Below are 25,203 nucleotides of genomic sequence, written 5' to 3'. Positions count from 1 at the left end.
AAGTAGATTGCCAAAACATTTGTGGAGTGGTTGAAAAACAAGTTGTTCAGTACGTTTTTTGCATAAGCAGTGCTTGCTAGAATAGTCCTTGAGGCATGCAATCCATATCAATTATCACTCAGCTCCTCACTGATGAACATAGCCAGTCTTCAGGGTTTTTACCTAAATGATGAATGAAGACCAGCAGCTCATTGTGATAGTACTTCCCCACAAGTTTTCCAGTGCAACATGTCCAATTTAGGGTTATAGTTAAAGACCGGTGATAAAATATTTATTAGCTTCATCAGTAAAAGAGTGATGACATAAGAATACATTAAAGCCATGGTTTTATATACACATGGTGTGAAAGAACAGTAAACTCAAAGAGACCTACATTTAATATTTATATGTCTTACTAGGAGTGGCTCAGGGGGGAAACCAGAGTCACTGCTGTTCTAAGCTGAGATTGTCTGTTTGAAGACAATGGTTTTCGAGTTGATTCCCTAACTCTTGGTGGTGTTGTGGGTTTTGTAGATGCCGATCAGACGGTCAGCAATCTCAAACATGTTGTTCCTCAGGGAGATGAACTGAGTTTATTTATTTATTTGAGTTTATTTTTACAGGGACAGTGCACATTAATCAACGTTTCAGTAAATGTGCCGGTTTTAGCCAGCCGGCTAAACTGAGCATTCTTGGTTTGCTCCTGTAGGGGAAAAAAATTAACATTCAATCATCAAATGGGAAGTCAAAGGCTGTTAATCTCAAATATCACATTTTTTACAAGCTTATGTGAGTCAAGCTCTTTTAAACAGTGGCCTGGGAAGAATTAACCACCAACCGCCATGACAGGAGTAAACAATGGACCAACATGCAGCCAACAGAGGGCTTTGCAAAACGGGTGATTTCTCACAATAGGCTGTACACCTTACCATAGCGCCTTCAATAAGCTCCCATTATACAATACTAACGATTAACACAGATGAGCTGACCCCATGTCCCTCACTAAGTCAAGCACAGGAGTAAAATGGCAAATACTATTCAAAGCTGTTTCACGTGGAATAGAGTTCCCATGAACTGCTGTGTGTGCATGTGAAACTCACATAAATGTAACAGGCCACGATGGAGACATTCTTGAAGTCCAGGGCTGCATTAATCTCATCCATGAAGTAGAGGGGCGTGGGCTTGAAGTGGTGCAGAGCAAACACCAGGGCCAGAGAGCTCAGGGTCTTCTCCTCCAGACAGGTTGAAAATCTTCTTCAGCTCTTCTTAGGGGGACGCACACTGTGGTCATGGACAGAGAGAAGAGAATGAGCCAGAGTCATTCATAGATTTAATGAACACAGCAATAAAACAATGAAATTAGAAGGGGATATTGGGTTGGGGCTAGGTATGTTTGATGATAAAATTCACACGATTGAAAGACCTATCCAGTGCTGTCTTCACAAATCATAGATGTCAAACAGCCGGTTGGGCTAAAGTGTCTGCTGACCTGAACATGATGCCCTCAGAAGGGGTCCAGGCTGTCGACTAGCTCCAGCTCAGCGTCACCCCCTAGTGTCAGCATCTGGTAGTTCTCCAACATCACCAACAAGCTGAAGAAGCCAGCCATGAACTCGTTGAGCCACTGCTTGTGCAGGTCCTCACATCCACGCTTAAAGTTGTCTCTCTGATCTCATCCAGCTCAGGTACAGTTCCTCCTACAGAGAGACATGACCCACAATGACTACCTTCTCTTAGGGGGAAATAAACTTGAGAGAGCGCAGACGAGAGTAAAAACAGGGTGTCAAGGTGCTTGATTAGACCTAGAGAGAGCTGGGTGTGTACCTTGTTTTTGTATTCTGCAATGGCTCCCAGGTTGGGCTTCATCTGGGAGATCTGGTTGGTGATAACGTCAGGCCCCTTGATGGCCGCCAGGTCATCCTCAATGGCGTGAACGGAGAGCTTAGAGGCCTGGGGAGGACGGGACTCAGATGGTCAGTCCTAGCTGACAGCTACTTTGAGGGAAAATGTTCTTACTATGACAGCTAGGTGGGACAACCACATAAATCTTAAGATGAATGGAACTGCTCTGGATAAGAGTATCTGGTCAATGACTAAAATTAAATATCAGAAGAGGAAAAATATTTAAGTCGGATGATACTGTTCCCCAGGTAATGCATAGAACACTGATGCACTGTAACTAGCTGAGTGTTTGGTTGACCTCTAAGACACAACGAAGCATGCATGAATCTCACATGCACATAACTCTCCGCCAGTGTTTGATCTTGTTGGTGATGGAGGTGTCCATCTGCTCCACCCGAAGTCAGACGCTGAGGGACTCTTCCTGTAGAGCGTGCTCCTGCAGGGCCTTGATCTTCCTCACCACCCCCTGGTGCCGCTTCTGCACCTCCGGCAGTGCCGCCTCAGCCTCCCGGCAGGCCTTCATGATCTCCCCAGCCTCCTCCTCCAGCCTCTTAAGATGATCTGTCAGCTCTCCCAGGCTCTTCTCAGTCTCCTCCAGGCGACTCACACTTCTTCAGGTTACTGTGGAGGAGAGCAGCAGCCATCAGCTGGGGCTTATCTGAGCTTTTCCCTAATAGCTTCACAACCAGAAGCCTTTGCCAGATGGGAGCTGTGTATGTGTGTGAGAGAGAGCACGTGTATAAACACTTACCGCCCTGCGGTCTTGATGGCTACCTGGGCCTTGGTGATGGCTGAGGAACAGTCGTCCAGCTCCTTGTTGACCTTGTCCAGTTTGTCCTGCTGGGCCTTCAGCTTGTGACTGTTGATGTCCACAATGAGGGTGTGGAGCCTCTCCACCTTCCCTGCCTTACTGGAAGCTGCCTCAGTCAGAACGCGAGAAAAGAGACCGGGGGGGGGGGGGAAGAGGAAGTTATTTATATATATATATATATATATGAGAAAGGAGCAGGGTTAAGCCTCATAGGTCAAGTGTGTATTAGGGGTGTACCAAAGACTTGGACAAAACCATTATCGTAACGGATCTAGAGATCTCAGTCATTTAGTGTGGAGAAGGGTGCAACTGCAGCCTGCAATTCGGTGCGTTCCGCCTCCACATTTCCCCCTAGCTAGCACACAGTGTTGCCCCAGACGTGTGCGTCCTGGAGAAGCCGGCGGCAGGCTGCGTCCTGGAGAAGCCGGCGGCAGGCTGCGTCCTGGAGAAGCCGGCGGCAGGCTGCGTCCTGGAGAAGCCGGCGGCAGGCTGCGTCCTGGAGAAGCCGGCGGCAGGCTGCGTCCTGGAGAAGCCGGCGGCAGGCTGCGTCCTGGAGAAGCCGGCGGCAGGCTGCGTCCTGGAGAAGCCGGCGGCAGGCTGCGTCCTGGAGAAGCCGGCGGCAGGCTGCGTCCTGGAGAAGCCGGCGGCAGGCTGCGTCCTGGAGAAGCCGGCGGCAGGCTGCGTCCTGGAGAAGCCGGCGGCAGGCTGCGTCCTGGAGAAGCCGGCGGCAGGCTGCGTCCTGGAGAAGCCGGCGGCAGGCTGCGTCCTGGAGAAGCCGGCGGCAGGCTGCGTCCTTCGCCTGGTTTTCTCTGGTACACAGCAGGTGACGCACAGTGTCGCTCCCGCCTGCTGTGCTAGCTGGGGGCGACCGGTAGGCAGTGTCCTTTGCAGACGCAGGAATGCCCACATGCAGGAACACCTGAAATTGCAGGCTGCAGTTGCACACTACTGAAAGTGTGAAGCGCTGGGCCCTCTAAATAACTAAATTGGCAGGGTGTAGGTTGAGCCGTAAGTGTCAGGAGAGAGAAGTTTTGCTCTTCTCGGAAGTGAAACAATATATGGGGCAAGCAATTTACCTAAATCTGTGTCTGGAATAAATGCAGTAGCCAGCCATGCATTATTTTTCATTTAATAGGACTAAGTAAGTAAATCAATCATGTGCATTTTCAGCTGTTGGGCTCATTTCTTTGATTTTATTTAAAATAAAATTCCACCTTTATTTAACCAGGTAAGCTAGCTGAGAACAAGTGCTCATTTGCAACTGCGACTTGGCCAAGATAGCAGCATAGCAGTTCGACACATACAACACAGAGTTACACATGGAATGAACAAAACAGTCAATAATACAGTAGAAAAACGAGAAGTCTATATACAGTGAGTGCAAATTACGTCAAATAAGTGAGTTAAGGCAATAAATAAGCCATGGTGGCGAAGAGAAACAGTTGGTGAACCAGGCGAGGCAATTATTTGAGAAACCAAGGCTGTTGAGTCTGCCAATAAGAATATGGTGATTGACAGAGTCGAAAGCCTTGGCCAGGTCGATGAATACAGCTGCACAGTAATGTCTCTTATCGATGGAGGTTATGATATCGTTAAGGACCTTGAGCGTGGCTGAGGTGCACCCATGACCAGCTCGGAAACCAGATTGCATAGCGGAGAAGGTACGATGTGATTCAAAATGGTCAGTAATCTGTTTGTTAACTTGGCCTTTGAAGACCTTAGAGATGCAGGGTAGGATAGATATAGGTCTGTGGCAGTTTGGGTCTAGAGTGTCTCCCCCTTTGAAGAAGGGAATGACCGCGGCAGCTTTCCAATCTTTGGGAATCTCAGACGATACGAAAGAGGTTGAACAGGCTAGTAATAGGGGTTGCAACAATTTTGGCAGATAATTTAAAAAAGAGAGGGTCCAGATTGTCTAGCCCGGCTGATTTGTAGGGGTCCAGATTTTGCAGCTCTTTCAGAACATCAGCTATCTGGATATGGGTAAGGAGAAATGGTGGGGGCTTGGGCGGGTTGCTGTGGAGGGTGCCGGGCAGTTGGTAGGGGAAGCCAGGTGGAAAGCATGGCCAGCCGTAGAGAAATGCTTATTAAAATTCTCAATTATAGTGGATTTGTCGGTTGTAACAGTGTTTCCTAGCCTCAGAGCAGTGGGTAGCTGGGAGGAGGTGCTCTTATTCTCCATGGACTTTACAGTGTCCCAGAACCTTTTTGAGTTTGTCCTGCAGGATGCAAATTTGTTTAAAAAAGCTAGCCTTAGCTTTCCTAACTGCCTGTGTATATTGGTTCCTAACTTCCCTGAAAAGTTGCACTTCACAGGGGCTATTCGATGCTAATGTAGAACGCCACAGGATGTTTTTGTGCTGGTCAAGGGCAGACAGGTCTGGAGTGAACCAAGGGCTATATCTATTCCTGGTTAAAAAAAATGTACAATGGGGCATGCCTATTTAAGATGGTGAGTAAGGCACTTTTAAAGAATAACCAGGCATCCTCTACTGTCGGGATGAGGTCAATGTCATTCCAGGATACCCCGGCCAGGTCGATTAGAAAGGCCTGCTCGCAGAAGTGTTTTAGGGAGCGTTTGACAGTGATGAGGGGTGGTCGTTTGCCCATTACAGATGCAGGCAATGAAGCAGTGATCGCTGAGATCTTGGTTGAAAACAGCAGAGGTGTATTTGGATGGTGAGTTAGTTAGGATGATATCTATAAGGGTGCCCGTGTTTACGGATTTGGGGTTATATCTGGTAGATTCATTGATAAATTGTGTGAGATTGAGGGCATCAAGCTTAGATTGTAGGATGGCCGGGGTGTTAAGCATCTCCCAGTTTAGGTCACCTAGCAGCACGAGCTCAGAAGATAACTGGGGGGGGCAATCAAATCACATATGGTGTCGAGGACACAGCTGGGGGCAGAGGGTGGTCTATAGCAAGCGGCAACGGTGAGAGACTTGTTTCTGGAAAGCTTAATTTTTAGAAGTAGAAGCTCAAATTGTTTGGGTACAGACCTGGATAGTAAGACAGAACTCTGCAGGTTATCTTTGCAGTAAATTGCAACACCGCCCCCTTTGGCAGTTCTATCTTGTCGGAAAATGTTATAGTTAGGAATGGAAATTAAGGTTTTTGGTGGTCTTCCTAAGCAAGGATTCAGACACGGCTAGGACATCCGGATTGGTGGAGTGTGCTAGAGCAGTGAATAAAACAAACTTAGGGAGGAGGCTTCTAATGTTAACATGCATGAAACCAAGGCTTTTACGGTTGCAGAAGTCAACAAATGAGAGAGCCTGGGGGATGGGAGTGGAGGTAGACACTGCAGGGCCTGGATTAACCTCTACATCACCAGAGGAACAGAGGAGGAGTAGGATAAGGGTACGGCTAAAGGACTGAACTGGACGCCTTGTACGTTCATAAGAGTAAAAGGAGCAGATTTCTGGCCACGGTAGAATATATTCAAGGCATAATGTACAGACAAATGTATAGTAGGATGTGAATACAGTGGGGGTAAACCTGTGCATATAGTGATAATGAAAGAGTCTCTAGAAATAGCATTTAAACCAGGTGATGTCACTGCGTGTGTGGGAGGTGGAACTAAATTGTTAGCCTAGGCATGTTGAGCAGTGCTAGAGGCTCTACAGTGAAATAAAACAATAGTTACAAACCAGAACAGCAATCGACATGGCATGGTGACGTTAGGGAAAGGCATGCGTAGCCGGGTGATCATACAAGTCCAGTGCGTGGCTTCAGGCGGCTAGCAGGCTAACAGAAAGCCCTTAGAGGGATGACGCGACGGAGGAAAGTCTGTTGTGGCCCCCTCGTGCAGTTACATCAACCGACGGATCAGCAGGGCTCCGTGTGGTAAACCAGGCCAATTGGCAAAATATGTATAGTAGCCGAAGAAATATGTCCGAAGGGCCTCTTAAGCCAGCAGTCCAATGTGCTTTAGATAGCTAGCAGGCCGCAGATTAGCAGCTGTGCCTTTAGGGGTCGTTAGCTGCTATAATTCCAGGTGGAAAAAAACAAATTATAAAATAAAAAAAAGTTTAAAAATTCAAAAAAATAGGTTCAGAGCTTGCGGTAGGAATCCGGAGATATGGAGAAGAATAAGTCCGACTAGCTCTGGTTTGAGTCGCGCTGTACAGACTGGCGAGAGTTGTCCGGGATAAAGGTAGCTGATGACCGCTAGCAAAGGATAGCCGACTGCTAGCTAGTGGCTTCGGAATGTATGCGATGGGCCTCGTAAGCCAATAGTCCGTTGGTATTCTAGACAGCTAGCATTCAGGGGACGTTAGCTGCGAAGGTCGGAAGGTTCAGAGCTTGCAATAGGAGCCCGGGGATATGGAGAGAAAAATAGGTCCGGTATGCTCTGGTTGAATCGCATTGTACAAACTGGCAAGAGCTTTCCGGGCTAGAGGTTAGCTGATGACCGTTAGCTGGCTGGTTTATGTTGGAGAGATTCCAGTAAGAGGCAAAGAAAAATACTTTCGAGAAAAAGCAGGTCCACACCACATTGGGTGAGACGGGTTGCAGGAGAGTATTTTGAAGTAAGGGTTTACAGAAATATAGGAAGATATGCGAAGAAAAATATATATACATGGGACACGACAAGATGAAGGACAAATACGTCTGACTGCTACGCCTTCTTGGAATCGACAAGACAATATGTGAGCGAGTGAGCAGAGCAATACACTCTGATAGTGCACTTGAGGTATAGGCTTTACCGGCATTTAAAGCGATTACGAGTATCAAGTGTGACAAAACGGATACAATTGCAAGTAGGACGAGATCGGCACACCCCTAGTTGTATGTACCAGTTGTCTCCGCAGCAAGCCCATGAGGGAGAAAGCCTATTGAAGTCAGACTGGGGTTCACTGTAGCAAAGCTCAAATTGAGCCAGATCATTGTCCTGAAGACTAATTGCTAGAGTGTAGCCTGCAATTTCTAAGTGACTTCACTTCATGTTACATTTGGGGTTGAAAGTTCACCTTTCTGGAAGTCCTTCAGGGTCTTCTCCAACTGTTTCTGTTTGTTCTTGTTGGGGTTAGCAGCCAGGACATTGTCATCTAGCTCTTTAATTTGGGGCTTCAGGTGAGCCTCCTGCTCTGCCAAGCTCTGAGAAGAAACACACAGTCAAACACAACCTCACCCGCAATCACAAGCCTCAAAGTGTTGTAGTACTCGAGTCCTAATTTTCATTACTCGTGGCTCGACCATTGGTGACTCGGACTTGTACTCAATAAGCAGAATATTAGCAGCATTGGGTGCTCAGAGCGGCAAGGGTTTGGTTGTCTAGCAGTGGGAAGGACACACGACACCAGCACAGCCTACATCAGCTGGTGAACTGCAGGGGAGCAAACAATGATTGTGGGCGACAGGCAGGCTCCACCTCCAATCTTAGGCTACACATTGTGCAAGTGACTCTTGCTTCCCCGTAATCACCAATCACCATTTAGCTTTGCCTGTTTAACAAACAAACTGCTTTACAAAAATGAAAACAGTAGTATTGAGTTCAAAAGTCAAGTCTTTCCCCCATGCAACCCATGGCCAGGCTCTGACAAGTCTCCCTTTACTAGATGTCAACAGTCTTTAGAACCTTGTTTGATGCTTCTACTGTGAAGTGGGGACGAATGAGAGGGGAACGAGTCAGAGGTCTGCCAGAGAGGCATGAGTTGACCACACGCATTCACGTGATAGTTAGCTTGAGTTCCATTGCAATTCTACAGACAAAGGAATTCTCCGGTTGGAACATTATTGAAGATTTATGTTAAAAACATCCTAAAGATTGATTCTATATATCGTTTGACATGTTTCTACGGACTGTAATGGAACATTTTGACTTTGTCTGCACCTAGTGATCGCACGTCACGAATTTGGATTACTGGGCTGAACATGCGAACAAAAAGGAGGTATTTGGACATAAATTATGGACTTTATCGAACAAATCAAGCATTTATTGTAGAACTGGGATTCCTGGGGGTGCATTCTGATGAAGATCAAAGGTAAGTGAATATTTATAATGCTATTTCTGACTTCTGTTGACTACACAACATGGCGGATATCTGTTTGGGTTGTTTTGGTCTGAGAGCTGTACTCAGATTATTGCATGGTGTGCTTTTTCAGTAAAGCTTTTTTTAAATCTGACAGCGGTTGCATCAAGGAGAAGTGTATCTATAATTCCATGCATAATAGTTGTATCTTTTATCAATGTTTATTATGACTATTTCTGTAAATTGATGTGGCTCTCTGCAAAATCACTGGATGTTTTGGAACTACTGAACATAACGCGCCAATGTATACTGAGATGTTTTGATATAAATATGAACTTTATCGAACAAAACATACATGTATTGTGTAACATGAAATCCTATGAATGTCATCTGATGAAGATCGAAGGTTAGTGATTAATTTCTCTTTCTGCTTTTTGTGACTCCTCTCTTTGGCTGGAAAAATGGCTGTTTTTCTGTGACTAGGCACTCACCTAGCATAATCGTTTGGTTTGCTTTCGTCTTAAAGCCTTTTTGAAATTGGACACTATGGTGGGATTAACAAGAAGTGTATCTTTAAAATGGTGTAAAATACTTGTATGTTTGAGGAATTTTAATTATGGGATTTGTTTTGAATTTGGCACCCTGCACTTTCACTGGCTGTTGTCATATCGATCCCGTTAGCGGGATCTCAGCCCAAAGAGGTTAAAAAAAAAAAATTGTGAGCCTGTGTATGAAGGACTTGAGATACATTGGCTATTGCATATCGCAGGTAATTAATTATGACCATTGGGAAGATGGTAGACATAATCCAAACCAAATCAATAGAGGGGCAAATCTAGAAAGACGAACATCGAGACAGCAAGCCGGCATTACGAGAAAGCCCAAAACAATTATACATTCAGCTTTACCTAAACAAGTCTGATGAACAAGAATTACACCAACATCAAATACATTTCATATCTGTATACTGTGTGTTACCTGCATGTTGTTGGTGTTCTTCATGTCTCTAAGCTGCTGTAAGAGTCTCTGGACTTTCTCCTCCAGCTGCAGCTTCCACTTCTGGCAGTCCTGCAGCTGCACCACCTTCTCAATCAGCTTGCTCTCCATAAAGTCCAGCTGACACATAAAAATAAGACAGTAGGTTGCATTGCAGAGCTTAAAGTGAGCCATAAGTGATTGGAGGCCAGCGAAAACTCTAGAAGAGTGTCCAGAAGATCTCTCACCTCCTGCTGGGTGACCTCAGTGCCGATGGAGGAGCCCATCCTGCCCCGCATCACTCTCCCTCTCTGCCGTCTCAGGCACCATGACTGGAGGTAGAGCATAGTGTCAGACATGTCATCCATATTGACATTGAGAAGAGATGCGCTCCCGCTCGGTCTACCCACCAGCCATCTCTATGATCTGTCCCTGCATGGTGACCACTCGCCAGCGTTTGTCCTTCTGGAAGGCGAGCCGTGTTGCCTGCTCCAGGTCCTTGGCCACCAGGGTGTACCTCAGGGCAAAGTAGAAGGCTGGCTTCATACTCTCATCCTGCACCCGCACCATGTCAAACAGGCAGGGGATGTTCTCTGGGGTGGAGATGGGCCCCATCTTATTCTCCCGCACCTTCATCTGAGACAGGAAAAGAGTGGATGTCAGAGTGTTAGAGGTTACATTTGAGGTTAAAGCTTTGTACCAGTTGTCTATGCAGCAAACCCATAAGAGAGAAAGGCTAGTAGAGTGAGACTGGGGTATACTGTAACAAATTGAGCCAGATCAATGTCCTGATGACTCAAACTGACAGTAACCTGCAACATAGTAATTTCTGCAAGCGAGGTTAAGCATGACCAGTGTAATTAAACCTCATTTATCAATAATGCATGGGTACAAATGTGAATTAACTAGCGTGGGATCATTTCCACCAAAATGTGAGCTTTTCGGGCCTTCCGAGTGGCGCAGCGGTCTAAGGCACTGCATCGCAGTGCTTGAAGCATCAGTACAGCCCCGGGTCCGATCCTTGGCCGTGACCGGGAGACCCATAAGGCAGCGCACAATTGGCTCAGCGTCATCCGGGTTAGGGGAGGATTTGGTCAGCCGGGATGTCCTTGTTCCATCACGCTCTAGAGACTCCTTTTGGCTGGCCGGGCGCCTGCATGCTGACGTCGGTCGCCAGTCGTACGGCATTTCCTCTGACACATTGGTGCGGCTGGCTTCCAGGTTAAGCATGCAGTGTGTCAAGAAGCAGTGCGGCTTGACAGGGTTGTGTTTTGGAGGACGCATGGCTCTCGAGTCCGTACGGGAGTTGCAGCGATGGGTCAAGACTAACTACCAATTGAGTACCACGAAATTGGGGAGAAAAAGTCAAACAAAAATCTAAATTTAATTGTGAGATTTAGCAACATGAACATTTGTGGTGGAATAAGGGAACTGTTTGTCAAGCGTAGAATGGGGAAAGTGTGAGCATGAATTAAATAATGTTTCAATTTTATTTCCATTGTGAATTCATGCAACATATCTTGACAGGGTAGCTATATCATAAAATATGACCACATCAATGCATTTGTTATGATGATAATCCATATAAAGTATAGTAACTTTTTAAATTACTGTCAGGTGTGAAACACTAAGGCAATGGGAAATCGAATGAGAGGTGGCTGATGTTGCTCTGCTGGAAAATTAGGCACACACCGCATTCCTCAGAGAGCGTGTTAAGAGACAGGTGGGACTTCTACAGATTGGGTCATCAGATGTCGTTTCCCAAAAACAATTTATAGGATTGTTGCAAGGATTTGAGATCTGCTTTAAAAAAGGCAAGCGCATGCCATTCCGGTACACAACCAAGTACCATCTACCCGTAGGGTTTTGGCAACAGGCAGTTTTCAACGGGAGCTTGCCAAATTGGCATCTCACAGCCCTCGATAAGCCAATGTTTAACGCATACAGTTTCTATACACCATCACACAAGAGGTTGAAATCAATAGTTGTTTTTTTTGCCATGATGCCATCAATAGGTTCCCAAATACGAACGGCGCAATAGACGGCACCCACCGCTATTAAATAACTACCCCAAAATGATTTGAACTATGTGAACAGACACTCTTTTCACTCTTAATGTGCAGGTGTGATGTGCAAGAGACACTGCTGAGTGTGTTGGCTACGAGCCAGGTGGAACGCACAAAATTGTTAATTCTGCAGAACAGCAATGCTGGCCTAAAAACCTACAGGAGGGAGCTGTTGAGGATGGATGGTTAGCTAACTGGTGAGTGTTGCCGATATTTTCCATCGGTCCTCTCTTTGTAGCCATGTTTTTATTTTACACTGGTCAAGCCACAACTGAATAAGCCAAATAAAACATTTTCGTTATGCCCAATCTCTGACACTAGCACCTCCATTTCAGTCCAATTCTTTTCCTGGTTGAGCCGTTGCATTGAGGTACGGCATTGAATATTCCCCACAGGCTTTAAAAATGGATGATTTTGACCATATATGGTCAATTAGGGGCTTTTCGAAATGCAAATGGCCTAAGTCGTGCACGAGCACTGAGGCTGAGAACAATTGTTATTTGTCAATGGTTCTCTTACCAGTGTGCGTATGAAGCTTGTAGGACTGTTTTGTAAATCACACTTTCTATGCGTACAAACATTCGAAACTCCGTAAGTAGGTATTTTATATTTTCTACACAATATTGATAAGAGGCCACAGGTGTTTGAGAGTTGTTCTCACCTTGTCCAGGCCAATAAAAGGTGGCCACTCCGATATTCTGGGCCTTGAGGAAGTTGACACATTTCTGGGCTGTCAATGCTTTCCACCAGGATGTTGTCCAGAGAGCCACAGCTGGATGAGATGGCGATGTCATACTTCTAATCGATGGCCCCATGGACACCCGGTCAGGAAAAGAACAGTCTCAATGAGTGTGGGTGCGCATCTCTCAGCTGCCACATGTCATCTGTGTAGCCCACATGTCATCTGTGTAGCCCACATGTCATCTGTGTAGCCCACATGTCATCTGTGTAGCCCACATGTCAAACTCATTCCACAGAGGGCCAAGTGTCCACCGGTTTTTGCTCCTCCCTTGTACTTGATTGATGAATTAAGGTCACTGATTAGTAAGGAACTCCCCTCACTTGGTTCTTTCTCTAGGTCAGGGGTTCCCAAACTTTTTCACTCAGGCCTCCCTTCCAACATTGGGGAAAATCCTGCGCATGAGCATCTTGCAGGTTCAAAGCAATTCCTGCAATGCCACACATTTTGTCATGCGGTGCTGAGAACATTTGGCAAATTTTCTTCCAATTCTATAAATGCCTCCATGTCTAATGCTTAGTTGTGATATTTGAGTGACAAACATTACAACTAAATCTATGGGCTAAAAAACCTAGCAAAAAAATTAACTGACATGGGCTAGTTGATCTGGACATTTCTGACCAGCTCTAACATGACAAGAGGAAAACTGATGCCCCACCACCCAATTTCAAAATAGCACCTTGTGCATTCTACCATTACAACTTTCAAAAGTAGGTTGAAAGCCGGATCCCCTTACCGACCCTTCGCACCTTCTAGGCGCCCCACAGTTTGGGAACCACTGGTCTAGGTCTTCATTGAAAAGCAAAAACAAAGCCAGCAGACACTAGGCCCTCCATGGAATGAAGTTGACATGCCTGGTGTAGTCTATACATGGACCTCACTAGTCGCCCCAGGATGTCGGGGATCTTGCCGCTCCTCTTCTGCTGCATGAGGGCGTCCGGCACCTTCCCCCTGCTGCGGTTAGAGGACAGGGAGCTCTTGGCCTCCTCCACCTTCTGCCTCATGTCCCTCACCAGCTCCCTGGTCTGACCATCTGCTTGCAGCAGCTGCTCCAGCTCCGCCTTATCCTGGAGCAGACGGAGATACATGGTCAACACAGTCATCCAGAAACCTGAAATACTTCCATCCTACTGCCACAAATCACAGTCCACCCCTAACCTTAAGAACAGCTCGACGCTTGAGACCCTCCCACACACACACTAACGTACCTTCTGGAGCTCCTGCTCACACTGGGGTATCTTGACCTGCAGCTCTTTGATGGCGGCGCGGCGGTCTCGCAGTGTGTCGGAGGCGATCTGCAGGGACTGCTTGGCCGTGTTCAGCTGGGTCACAGCGGTGTTGTGGCGACTCAGGTAGATGTCCAGCTCAGACTGGGCCACGTCCTGACGGGAGCGTGTCTTGTTCAGACTTACTCAGCTCCTTCTCCATAATCTGGGGACGGAGCCATGGGAATAATAGCCACACGATTATGTGATCAGAAAACATGGAATACCAGGGGGAAAAGGATACTGGTCAAATTAAATTAAATCAGGAATAGTGTTTCCTACTTCAAACAATCAGCAACTCCTGATAATGAAAGACACCCACTTCCTTCTCCTGCTGCAGGCCACTGGGCTCCTCCTTCAGACTCTCCATCACTTCCTTCAGTTTCTCCTTCTCCAACACCTCCCTGCGAGCGGACGCCTCAGAGATGATCTTCTCACTGGTGGCCGGCACGTTACGCACCTCCTCCAGCTGACAGAGGAGAAAGGGGGGAGAGAAAAGAAGAGACTCTAGGGGAGGTACAACCTTAGAAAACCAGGAAAGACCAAAATATAATATTTTAAAATCAACTAGCAGACAGTTAGGAGCACCGCCATCAGACTGGCAGGCAGTCTGTGTGAACTGCACCTCTCTCCAGTGTGCGGGGTGGTGAGAGGGAGTAGCAGAGGGAGTGGAGGAAGCCATGCTAGCAGGGTTAACTGTGGGTGAAGAGTGAATGTGGCTGCTGGTAGTGTTACACAAGGCCATACTTCACTACCACACTGCAGAACACAGCTCCCCAGAGGACTGCTCTGCTCTACCCGGCCTCCACAACCCAACACTGCCAAATCACAGCCACTGGTGCTGTATCATACAGGCTGCAGAACAGGGGCAGAGAAAGGAAGGGAGACTTGGAGCATATTGAGTGGAGAAAAAAAAAGGGAGCCCAAGGAGGAGAGAAAAGAGCATGGGAGAAATTGAGTGAGAGGCAGCAGAGCCAAGCAGTCATGCTTTGGAGGGTTTGCGTTTAAGTTTTGCCCCCTAGTGGACAACTGGAGGAGTTTCTCTTATTAAATAAATTGGGTATACCAGCCACTTTATCAATTCATTTTAGTCTCAGCAATGTAACAATATAATTTTATCAAGAGGGACCTCATGACACAGAAAAATATATATTAAAATGTGGGATACACACCCTTTCCCACCCAGAGCCAATCCCAAGCAAGTTAATGTAATAAAAATGAACACACTTGTTTATTTGTGACATTGATGCAAGTAATTATAAAATGTGTAATTACGCAATACAGCAATTACTAATAAGGTCATCTGTAAACCCCTGGGCAATGCCTTCTCCAGGGCCTCAGCACAACAGGCCTTGTGTTTGTATAGAGGGAAACTGTATTACGAGTGGCCGTGTTTCACTTTGGCCAGGGGACAAAATCAACAGAATAAAAGTGAAGTGTCAGGCCATTGGTGCTGGCCTGTCTTGAGAGGACAGAGCACCATTGTGTTTGTTTATGAGTATGACCTGTAAGTTATGTAGCACATTCACCACAATCACAGCCTCCTAAAGTACAGATTTGGAGAGCCCCCCATGAGCTACCCATGTACACAGATTGGCCAATATAAATGGTCAAAGTTACAACCCCCCCCTGAAATGGAATCACTGAAGCATCGATTATAGAGACCTGAATTATGTTCACAGGAAAAGGGACACATGCACACCTAAACACACCTTCTCAAGTTCTTTCTGTAGTTTCTTGGTGTGCTTCAGTTTCTCTCAGACCTCCACATCCTGCAGGTCCAGCTGGGTAAACTTCTCCTGCTGGAACTCTTTGTACTTGGTCAGCTTGCCTTGTTTCCTGGGAGAAAAATCACAACATAGACATTATGAATGGCAATCAAACAAATTACTGCTAATGTTGCTTTTCTGTATCACTGGTTGCCAGCAGGTCCATGAACATTTTTCCATTTCATAACATTATTGCACTTTAGACTGACATTCATTTTACATTAGGACTATATTTTGCTCATAAATGTGTCCCTTTGGTGTCAATTTCCATGTAAGCAACAAAACCCATGAATAACAAATAAAAAATAGAAAGGCCTACTTCTCCACATTTTTCAGATCTTGGTTCTTCATCTCTTCAGCGATGTTGTTGTTCTTCTCTGAGTTCCTTGGTGTCGTCTTGGATCCTCTGCTTCTCCTCCTCTTTGTTTGCCACTCTCTTCTGGAAGTCATGGCTAACAAAGAAACAATCACACTCTTGTCAACATGGATATATGAACTCTAAAAAGTGACCATCTGTGGTAATTACTCCCAACTGCATCATCGCTTCCTCCCAGATTCTTTCAAACCTGATTTCCTGTTAGTAAAATACACTAAATTTAGCAACACCCTGTGTAGTTGTAATACTCACACATAGTACTGGCAGAGCTGGCTCTTTTGTTTGAAAATATCATCCTCCAGAGTGAGGAACTGTGTTCTTCACTCCCTCCAGAGCAGTCTTCTCCACCATTCTGACCCTGTTTAGCTGTAACACATGGTCCGCAAAATGATGAAACAGGAAGACAAAGGCTACAGCACCTCTGACTTAAACATTCATGCTGAATTGTCATAAGATCAAGCCCTGAATAAATGTTTGAATTTACATTTGTTCCTTCTCAGGTGTGCTTCGATTTTTTTTTTTGCACTGATTGACCGTGCCGGACATTTATCGATAAACTCTGAGCTTTCCCAAAAAATCAAATTTTACTCCACAAGCTAGGGTTAATTTGGCTTCAATGCCAAGATTATGCAATTTTTAGTCAGCCAAAAGGCATACGTGACTTCATCAAATATAGACAAATGCAGAGTAAAGGGAAACGATAGAACTTGGACAAAGGCAGAAGTGTGATAGGATGCTACACTGCACAATGCCATAAGATCAACCCATAATCTAATAAAATGAGGATAGTCAAAACCAGTCATGACTCAAATAAAGCATTTGACCCTGTGTATGTGGTATTGCCATATCTACTGCAGGCATTGCGTTAACACAGAAAAAATATCTTCATGCGTTTACAAACGCAGATCTAAAATGCTTCTTATTGTAAATTAGGTTCTGCTTCAGTCAGGGTTTGTTCCAAATCATGAATGTAAAAGAACTAATTCTGTGCTTCGGTTACACTTCTCCACTTGGATGAAATAGCTTTGCTCTCATCTTGCCCAATCAAATTCCACCACTCACAAACCAGCATTGGATCACCAGACAGCACTCTGAGTGATGTGTACTTTTCTCTGGTAGTTTTAGCAAGTTAAAATGCTAGATTAACTAGGAAATGTAGCTGGCTACATTCTTTCTATGATAGACATATGTTGTTTTTGCAAAAAACGTGCTTTTTCCATTGTAAACTAATTTACTTGCGTCTGCTCGCTTTGCACTTCTCCTCTAATTAAAAACAAGCTATTGTCTGCCTATTGTGTTGCACTGATGTATTTTGTGTAAAGAAATTATAGTTGCATGCCCCTCATCACTATTGAAGCAAAAAAACACTTGACTTTCAATATAAAACAGGTGAAATGGTTTAAAATGCGGATTTGGTCTGCGTTATGAAAATGCAGATTTCTGAATACTAAATCTATTCACTACTGTAAAGCTGCATGAACCAAAAAGTCTAAATCATGTCACCCATATGAAAAATAATAGATATGTTAAAGTAATAAAAACCAGACAGACCAATTAGTTAATACAGTACAGGGAGAAACTTTTTTTATTCTAAACAGGCCTAATTAGTGATGTGATATTAGTGTAGCCTGCAAGAGATTTACTGAACCGGCTGGCTTCACCAGACAACCAGTATTTCACGTCAAATGAAACCCTACCCTGTCAACCTGACTGGTACACTGGAACTCCAACACCATACCCAAATAACAATATGTCACTAGTACTGCAATACAAATACATATATTAGCTAACATCAGGTAATTATCAGCCAAACTTCACCCCCTGCTCACATAATTACTAACACATTTCTAATAAAATCTGATCTAGGGCTGGTCATTAAATGCATTTGATTACAAAAAAAATATGACTTGCACATCCCGTTCTTATTCCTTCTCTCAACCGCTCTTTAAAAATAACAATTAAATGACTGATTGCAAAGCAATTGTTTTTGGCACAGCAATAAAAAAAGTAACTAACGAGCAAGGGGATTAGCCTAGATACAGCAATCTCTGAGGTGTGTGTGGAGATCATTTGCTGCCTTGTAAGAAGAGGCAGGTGTCAGGCCAGGGGCAGTCATTCTGGCCAAGACACAGCATACCTCACAGATTTCACAGTGAAACAGGCCTCTCTAACACACCCCCACAGGGGAAACCATCATAATTTCAAAAAGGAAAAACACACATACATACATATATTTTTAAATACAACAAATGGACCAATGTCTTGTTACTGGGGTTGTTTCTCACCTTCTCTCCCCGTTGAGGAGCTCCACACGGCACCTCAGGGTGTGGCTGGGCTGCTTCAGGCGGCAGGAGGCAATGATGTCCTCCAGGTATTCCATCATGCCCTCATCATGCTCCGTCTGCCCCTTGGGCTTCATCATGGCTATCTGCTCCACCTCACCCTGACCAATGCACAGGGAGGGAGAGACGCAAGCAAGGACACACACGGTTATAGCTTCTTCTCACCATAAACTCTATAAACACACACCTTGGATACATGTTCTGTTCGAGACAACCTGATTACCATCCCAGAACAGACATGGATGGGTGGGTTTATACTTTTTCCCAACTTTCTAAAGTCTGAAAAGCAACGAGGGGAAAAATACCTGAAATATTTTTTTGAATTCACCCTTTTGGAAGCAAGTTTAAATGCAATTCAAACTAACCTGGGCTAAAACCAGAAAGAGCAACTTCTGTGTGACTCAAAAGGCAATTTAATTTTTGATGATTTTAAATAAATTGGTTGCTCTGCTCACAAAAATATTGAGGAAACTTTGCTGATGTTATGATAACCCCTCATTAAAACACGTTAACATCTCCTTTATGATTTAACCATAGAGTTTTCATGGGCAGCCAGTCAAATTGGCTATTTACAGTACATTTGGCCATTTTAATGTACTGTACTTCTTACACAACTTCTCAGCCCATACACACACCTGAGCCTCAAATAATAACTTATCCTGCACATAACTGTACCCACAACACAGAAAACATTTGTCCATATCCATGACAAAACAATGAAAGGCAAAACTACAATAATCACTTACACATAGAACCAAACATCTCATCAATTGGAACCGCTACAATAAAGGTTTTATATTTTATGAGGTCAAGAAATAAATACATAAACTAAAAGGGGCATCTGGCAAATGTAACTGGTGCCTGTGTTTTAATAAAATTATGAATTTCCTTTCTATGTCAGACATGGGGTAATAGTCCTTGACTGAACAGTCCTTGAAACATTGATTAAACACAAGCCTGAATGATGGCCTATATAATTATCAGAATGGTCAATCTTGTTTTAATCCTCTCTGTGTGTGTGTGTGTGAGAGAGAGAGAGAAAAAAAAGCATTTTTCTGCTCTGCCTGACCAGTGCACTAAATAGGAACCTTCCCCTGAGCCGTAGGCCTGTAAAAGTGACTTTGTTCTCCAAACTGAAGCTTCTTGCCTCAGTCAGAACAACCCTGTCATATTTAGTGAGCTCAAAAATCACCTAAAATTCCAGGAGAGGGTGAAGAAAATTGCACAAATCAGGACAGAAGAGAACCTGCTTCTTCTCCCAAAATAAATATTATAAAATGCAGCACAACATCTAATATTCACTAAAAACTAGTCATCTCATTAATCCAAGAGTTGATAGGTACTAGTAAACCCCAAAAACTGTATTGTGCAACAAGTGGACTGGCTTGTTCTTCAAACAACCCCTGGAGGAGTCTACACACCAAGCTGAACACCACAGGGATGTTCCAAAACTGTATTAATAGAAAATAAAAAAAATCTAAAAATGTATTCATTTGGACCGTGACTGGCAAAAAGCAGCAAATATGACCCAACGCAAACAAAATAATATGTCTTTGAACAACTACACATATTGACACTGGCATTACACTCCAGGAAAGATAATTCCAACGAAATCCAAACTGAAGACATAATCATGCACTCAAATGATAGAAATGAAGAGTGGATGCTTGATCCTGCCACACTGAAGCAGCACAGCTAATATTGGGGTCGGGGTCTGTATTCTCACGCCAATATTTACGTGCTGCTATAGCGTGGCAGGTAAAGGGGGGCCAAACTGACCTGCGTCTCCATTCACCCACTAGACAATTCCAGGAATGTTAGAGTTTCCTTAAAATACTAAAGCAGCAAATGATGGTTCGCACCTTTCCAACATCGTTTCAAACCATGATGCGCTGCTATAGCAGTCCAAGTCCGTTTCACACTTAACAGGTCACTCACACAGGCATAATACCGGTTTTCCTCCGAGTGAAAGGGGTCAAGTCTGAGCAGCAAAGCTTTTACAGGATGGGATGTGTGACACAGGAGGGATCAAAGACAAACTGAAAGGAAAACTAAAAATGAATAACTATTTAATTACCTGTAAAATCAAAAATCTGTTGTGGTCCAGGTCAATGCCATGGCTACGCAGCAGAGTCCCCACATCTTTGAAAGTGGCCTTCTTGCCATTGATGTGGTAGGACGAGGAATTGTCTTTGCTGGCAGTTCTGGAAACATAGAACTTGCTGTTGGGGATGACTTCGTAGTCATCTCCTTCCTGACTCAGAGGGGGATGGGCACAAGAAACACACCAGCTTAGATCCAGTCTTCAGAACACACTCAAGACAAAAAATAAAAATGCTTAGCAATACAACCCTCCCAAATATAGGCAAGTAACCATCTAAACACACACCTACATACAAAAGTGAAGCCTCAACCACAGAAATGTTGCTGCAAACAGATTGGTGTGATACAAGTAATCATTTAAAATGTATTTAACTTGCACATTTATTAAAAAGTAAAATTCATATGGTTTATTAAACTAATTTTGAGACAACAAGAAATAAATGATGTTGTCATGATATGAAGGGGGACAAAAACAGAATAGCTTATAACCTGTTCAACTTTTTTTTTATAGAGAAATGTATATTGTGTGTAGGCTTAAAACTGCTGTGTAAGGAGATGGTTGTATCGAATTGACAAAAAACAGCTTGGCTGCAAAGAGATTATTTTACATTAAATGTCAATTATGTCGTTAATTACCGTACTACACCCCCAGTGGTAGTACAATATGTTTTACAATTCTGGAAAAATATTTCTTACTCTGCATACAATTAATATATATACAGGATTCTAGGTTTGCACAGAAAAGGAGAAACTGTTTTGTCCACTAACATTCATTTAACCACCACTAAACTGAAGAAGAAAACTCCCCTGAGGTCCTAATCAATATAAAATCACAAAAATAAAGAACAATTTGCAAAGTTAGTAATTTACTTGATTGTCAGTTAACTTGAAATGGCTATTCTGAGTCTGTTGCAGTCATTGTAAATAAAGTTTTTTTAAATACTAAACCAAATGTATACAAGCCAATTAAAACTACACCCTAAAATAACTACATATATACAAAAAAAATAATATGATCCTGCCGCTTTACCCAAATCGCTTATAAAATGTTAAATTGTTTTGTTACAGCTGAGCAAGTAAGCGTGTTACCTTGTCAGTAATTTTCTGAAAATGCACTTCCACAGTACAGCTCTGCACATCCTTGTGCTGGTCAGAGCTGTGAATCAGCACAGACTTTTTTGGATCTGATTTTTTGAGCCCTATAGCCTATGAATCTATCATGTTGAACTTCCCACTGCTATTTGGACCAATAATACAAGAAAAACGCTAGGGAAGGGAGAGAAAAAAATAGAAAAGTGGGTGGAAACTAAAAATGTACTTCCAATCTGTTCAAATCAAACTAAATTAAATAAAAAACATATTCACAATACAATTGTAGACCGCTTTGAATAACTAGAAAATTCTGCTGGATTAAAATGGTGGGCCTCTAACCTCAGTGGGTGTATGCAATATATTTTATTGCACCTGTGTCCATGATGCAATAAAGAGAACAACTAAGAAAATGTGATAGGTTTTCCCACTAACTTTCCCTCTATTTTGTATATTTTTGAGGACAAGACACAGCTAGATCACCACTAGTGTGAAACACACACACACACACACACACACATACACACACACACAGCCAAAATGGAGGAGTATGATATGCTGCAAACTATAAAATATAAAAACTACAACTTTAAAATAATCAACAATTAAATTACAACTATTTAAATGCTGCTGTCACTGAAGATACAAATATATATAAATAAAAGTTAAGAAAATGGACAACACCCCATACTGAGGCAATGATTAAAACACAAAACCACAATTCCTAGTGTCACAAAAGAGCCATAATGGGGAGTTAGTATGCTTTTTCGTACCTTATGGAAAGGGCCCAGAATCTGCTCGCCAGCACAGGATTTGACGTTCTGATTAAATATATGTGTAATCGTCAAGCAAGGAGCGCCTGGTTCATTGGTCATTGCTGGGGGCGGGGGTGGAGGGATGCTACCAAGAATCTCCTCCAAACCTCGATTATCAACAGCCTCGGCACCCTCCCCGGGAGCCGGAGCTAGGGCAAAGAGTTTAACTTTTATTCCCCATTGCGATTCATTTCAGGTGGGAACACTGGTGTATGGGGGAGGGGTGGTGAAACAAAAAAAACAAACAAACATAAGCATTATAGAGCAAGTCACAGTGGAGGAACAAAGACTCAGGTGAAGATCGAATGTTAACAAAGAGATAGTTAATGTGTGAGTTAACAAACCTAAATTATTACAAGATTAACGTAATCATAAACGAACGCTTGAAGTAACCCCTTTCACAAACGCTCACATTGCAAAGCAAATACACAATATGCACTCACCAACGACATCATTTATTATATTTCGAACATCTGATTCCACGTCGTTTCCCCCACACCAAAACCTACTTTCCAATCAAAACAAATGAATACAAATCTAGCCTTGCTGCAAATACATACCGATTATGGTCTCATATCAATGACAAAACGTTTGGTCTCAAGTCTATTGTTGTGCTCAGTAAAAAAAAAAAAAAAAAAGACCCTGACAATAGTTTTCGGCCAACAAACGCTGCAACCATAATACTTTCTAAATCAAGAGTAGACAACATGTCAAATACGGTTATTGTTTTCAGACGAAGTTTTCTTGACAAACCGTTGCCCAACGTTAAACAAATCGAAAGATAGAAAATCATAATCATCCTTCTAGAAGAGCGAATCGTTTAAAATGCATTCATATCCCAACATAAATTACCTTGCTAGTTACCCAGGCTGGAGACAAACGCGCACACGCCACCATTATAATCATCTCAAAAATCACAATAGACATTTATTAATGCCTTGCTCACGTTTGAAAAACTGGCCAGCAAGCTACGTGTTATGAATCAAGACAACAACTGCCAGTTGGACTCAACCATCACGCACTTACATTCAACAAAACACGTTGCCATTGAGTAGACGCGCAACTTATTTAGATGCAGACACCAAAACACCCTTTGTTACTTACTATTAGTCGGCGGAGCCTCTTGGCCATTGGAGTTTGCTTCTTTATGGGGTACGTCCAACTCGCCTTCGGAGTCATCCGATGCTGCGACCCTTTCCCTCTTGGCTTGGAAGTAGTTATACTTTTCGACGTTTTGGCTGTCATGATTTAGAATCTTAAAGATATCATTCAAATCACATGAGTATAAGTAAAATCCATTAGGTGTTTTCGCTTGTCAATCACTTCTCCACAATTGATAGTCAACGTGTAGCAGCACCCCGTTACCCCCCTCCGTCATCTCCCATCACCATCGGGCATTTTATCCAAAGTATATTACTTCATAGTTAGCTTGAGTTAACTTCACATCGGGTCATAAATCGGTTACCTAGTCAATTATAAAGCTGCAAATAAATTGCCAGTCTGTGCTGTCTGATAAGACAACAGATCTAAAAGTGTTTTGTTTTAGTTTCTTTGCTAAATATGTTTCGTTTTAACTGTACCATAAGTGTATATAAGCGATATTCTAAAGATGTAACCATAATCCAAAATAGAAAATACTTGACACGAAATTGCAATTTAACTAAATTTAATTAGCTGTCTAACTTGAATCTCCCCTTGTCAAACAAATAGCGTGATTTTGTCTAACATAAGCTGACAACAAGCATCGATTCTCACTCAATTATCGAGAAATTAACTGATACGTTTTCCGTAAAGTGAGTGTAACTAAAAGACAGACAAAATTGTGACGTTACAGGCTGTCAGTAACGCCAAACTGAGCTCAAAAGTAAATCAACTGCTACTGAGAACTAGAAAAAGATGGAGGTAAATGTGCAAAATAAAGTCATTGCACTGAAGTAGCCAATCAGAGTCACGTTATCATTAGTGCCATGTAGGCTGCACTCAGTAGTCCAAATTGACCAGCAACAGTTGAAAGTGTCATGTTTATTTTACAGATCGAGAGTTATAATCAATTAAATAATCTAAGATAATATAGCTACAATATGGCTAACTAAATAGCTATATCGCCAACGTTAACGAGTGAATAAAAACGTCACCTGTGTATAGAATATTTCACTGAGTTGGTCTTGTTTTTTTTTTTTTTTTTTTAGGTACAGTAACGTTAGTGTTATGCTTCAGTTGTCCACTTGTAATCTAGTTAAACTAACGTTAATAATTTGCCTAAACCGAGAAGACGTGGAAATAGCCATTTACACTAGCTAGCTGCTGTATAGAGTATACTAATGTCTGGTAATTAGCTAGCTAGCGTTAGTCAGGTAGGCCACATTGGGCTTTGTTAGGCATGATTTTCACGCCAACTGTTAGCCACGAACACATTTAGATAACGTTAGCTAAAGTACGCTACCTGGATAGCGAACACAACTAGAGAGAGCACAGATGAATAGGGGAAACCGGTACTTTGCTTACAAGTTAGTTAAGTTAACCTAACGTTACTTTGCACTGGTTCGCCAAGGTAGATAGCTATCTAATGTTACTAGGCAATTTTAGTTCGTTTTTGATGTGTTGCCGATAGCTAAATGTTAGCTGTCGTCTGATCACTCTAAGTTAACGTTAGCTAGCTTACTTTACCTAGCTCAACGACCACATATAATCGACGAAAGGTGCCCACAAACGTGCTTGCTAGATAGCTATGGTTTGATAGCTAGCGAGCTTACTAGTTTTCTTTTAGCTAACGTTAACTAGCTCTTTCGTGTTCAGATAAAATGTCAGTTTTACCTTGCGGACGAAGTTATTGTTGTAAATATTCCCTGTGTATCACTCTCTTTTCAAAGCCAATTGAAAACTATTTATCGATATCCCGAAGTTAAAAATAAATAAATAAAGTGCGCAAAAGTCAACCCTGTGTCACTCAAATCGTTAGCTCGCTGCAAACACACTCGTAAATGGCGCCTAAACT

The 25,203-nt window shown here is 43.3% G+C and overlaps 1 pseudogene across 1 annotated transcript; it reads right to left on the bottom strand.

Moving 5' to 3' along the window:
• Positions 1-567: 567 nt before the first annotated feature.
• LOC110503326 (structural maintenance of chromosomes protein 4-like) lies at positions 568-24,458 on the bottom strand (annotated as a pseudogene). The gene is made up of 23 exons (XR_016491250.1): positions 23,313-24,458; positions 22,167-22,357; positions 20,279-20,455; positions 18,145-18,302; positions 18,002-18,026; positions 16,112-16,225; positions 15,803-15,935; positions 15,415-15,553; positions 14,014-14,183; positions 13,658-13,868; positions 13,326-13,516; positions 12,372-12,551; positions 10,051-10,280; positions 9,893-9,953; positions 9,648-9,785; positions 7,668-7,794; positions 2,633-2,798; positions 2,218-2,502; positions 1,996-2,003; positions 1,804-1,929; positions 1,469-1,651; positions 1,080-1,260; positions 568-682 (listed from the first exon to the last, which is right to left on the bottom strand). The product of XR_016491250.1 is annotated as a structural maintenance of chromosomes protein 4-like (transcript).
• Positions 24,459-25,203: the final 745 nt, after the last annotated feature.

The sequence above is a fragment of the Oncorhynchus mykiss genome, chromosome 24 (assembly GCF_057628025.1).
Source record: "Oncorhynchus mykiss isolate SJ-2025 chromosome 24, ASM5762802v1, whole genome shotgun sequence".
Classification (NCBI taxonomy): Eukaryota; Metazoa; Chordata; class Actinopteri; order Salmoniformes; family Salmonidae; genus Oncorhynchus; species Oncorhynchus mykiss.
The sequence above is the reverse complement of the archived record's forward strand: the minus strand, read 5'-3'. Positions and strand labels throughout refer to the sequence as shown.